We start from the raw sequence: 2,489 nt of genomic DNA, 5'->3' as shown, positions 1-2,489 counted from the left end.
GATGGGTATAGGACTCTCACTTGGAACCTATTCTTTAGTGTTTTTTATTTATAAAATATATGTGTATTACTTTTGGAATTAAGTTTTCAAAAAAGAATTCATGAAAGGGAGAACTTAAATTATGTCAGTATGAGAAATGAGAGACATTCTCAGATCAGGATGTCCTGTCCAAATATTGTCCTTCAGTTGGATAATCTCACTCCTGGGTTAATAAGAGTAGCAGCTAGCATGTACAGAGTGTTGGCTATGTGCCAGACACTTTGACAAATGCTTTCAATCTGATTATTTGTTTCTCACCATAACCCGTTGAGGTAGGTATTCGCATTTCACATAGGAAGAAACATGATCTAGAGCAATTAAATAGCTTGCTAGAGTTTGGAAGAGGCTGACCTGGCTTGGAAGTGAGGTGGTGGGACTCCCCTGCCCATGTACTTCATTGATCATTCCACTTCACTTAGAACTGAAGGTGTTACTGTTATAGAATGAGTTTTGTTATTTCAATTTATACTTGTTTAACTCTTTTGTTGCTTAGTGTCCACATTAGCTTAATTTTTTTTTTTTTTTTTTTTTGCGGTCCGCGGGCCTCTTACTGCTGTGGCCTCTCCCATTGCGGAGCACAGGCTCCGGATGCACAGGCTCAGCGGCCATGGCTCACGGGCCCAGCCGCTCCGCGGCATGTGGGATCCTCCCAGACCGGGGCACGAACCTGCGTCCCCTGCATCGGCAGGCGGACTCTCAAACCACTGCGCCACCAGGGAAGCCCTTAATTTTTATTTTACTATATTTTATTTTATTTTACTATAAACTCAATAGCTCAGGCAAGACCAAGTAGTAATGCCTCTCATTTCCCCCCTTACCTGTAGAATCTGGCCTGAAGGACTAAGGGGAGAAACAACCTCAAAAGAACTTCATGCTTTTCTGATATGAGAAACATTTAAATAATAGTAGGCAGGTGGTTCTTGTCAATAGTGGCTTTCTGTGCAGTTATCCAGCAGCCTAACTTTTCTTTCTTGCTGAAAATTGTTATAAAGCTCTTCTTCATTTATTTGTTCCATAAACAGGACAAAGGGATTACAAGTGTATGGGAATAGAAGTGCCCAGCACTTTTATTTGGGATACATTTCAAATCATAGATGTAGGCAAGCTATAACTATCTTTTAAAAAAGTTGTATGGTTTAGTCCTTGCATACTGTAGCAAATTTATTTTTCACAACTTTACCTTAGCATTCACAATGCTTTGGGCTTTTTCAGGTCTTTTTGTTGTTGTTGCTGTTGTTCAGGAATAACAAATTAACTTTATTATGTAACAAAAAATGCAATAGGAAAGCAAAATAGCCTATATAACAAAATGCCTACATACACACATACTATGATACATAAATTATTTATGTATTCTAAACAGTATTATATCCCTTACCTACCAGGGATAATTGAGATATGACTGAGTATCCAAAAGAAAACTGTCTCTAACTAAGGAAAATTGATCCTTACAAAAATTGGCTGAAATTATTCAAGTAATTTTTTTAAAAGGTGAGTGTTTTGAAACTTTCTATCCTTTGCACTCCTTTTTTCTATCCATCCTGTCAGGGAGCCATAGGAGCTTAAAAGATTTTTGAGAAAATGTCCGTCTTCCAGAACTTAGACCACTTGATGTCCCTCTTTACACACAGTGAAAAAGTACAGCGAGTATGAACTACTTCACACACTGCAGGAAGATACTGTCCAATCCTGCTTGTATTATTAAAATAAGATTTGAGACTTTAATCATTTAGATTTAAATTTTTGCTCTTCAGGTAAGCTGAATGGTAGGTCACTCTAGTGGGTAGTTCACAGTGTTTGGTGAAATAAATTTAATATTAATTCTTCTCCAAATGTATAGCTCTACTCTGTGTCTCTGTATGGATACTCCAAAGAGGTATTTTGAGGAATCTTACAGGTACTTTTTTTTAAAAACATCTTTATTGGAGTATAATTGCTTTATAATGGTGTGTTAGTTTCTGCTTTATAGCAACGTGAATCCGCTATACATATACATAAAAATATGGAACGCTTCACGAATTTGCATGTCATCCTTGCACAGGGACCATGCTAATCTTCTCCGTATCGTTCCAATTTTAGTATATGTGCTGCCGAAGCGAGCACACAAGTACTTATAATTATGTTTGGTGAGATGGTTTAAAATCAATTATAACTCCTTTAGGAGGTCCTGGGGGACGTTTTGCTCTGAAGGGGGAAAAATTTTCCGCTGCCTAATGTCAGGAAATGTACATACTTTGGAAGCTCTTTAGTTAGTTCAGAAACCATATTGTAGGAAACCCAGTTCTGTAACCTGCCCTCTAGGTAGGTCTCACATCAGTGTCTGGGGAAATTCGTGAGTTTAGGACTGATAAACTGCAACCTTATTCCTCCAAGGAGATGTATTTTTCCTGTGACTTACATACCATGATTGGTTTTTTAGTTAATTCTTCCTCTGGATTATCTTGCAGTTG

At 37.7% G+C, this 2,489-nt stretch overlaps 1 non-coding gene across 1 annotated transcript; it reads right to left on the bottom strand.

The window, feature by feature from the left end:
• Window positions 1–2,035: 2,035 nt before the first annotated feature.
• Window positions 2,036–2,142, bottom strand: LOC117196735 (U6 spliceosomal RNA). The gene has a single exon (XR_004477066.1). It is a non-coding gene; the product is annotated as a U6 spliceosomal RNA (small nuclear RNA).
• Window positions 2,143–2,489: the final 347 nt, after the last annotated feature.

This window comes from Orcinus orca, chromosome 20 (assembly GCF_937001465.1).
Source record: "Orcinus orca chromosome 20, mOrcOrc1.1, whole genome shotgun sequence".
Classification (NCBI taxonomy): domain Eukaryota; kingdom Metazoa; phylum Chordata; class Mammalia; order Artiodactyla; family Delphinidae; genus Orcinus; species Orcinus orca.
The sequence above is the reverse complement of the archived record's forward strand: the minus strand, read 5'-3'. Positions and strand labels throughout refer to the sequence as shown.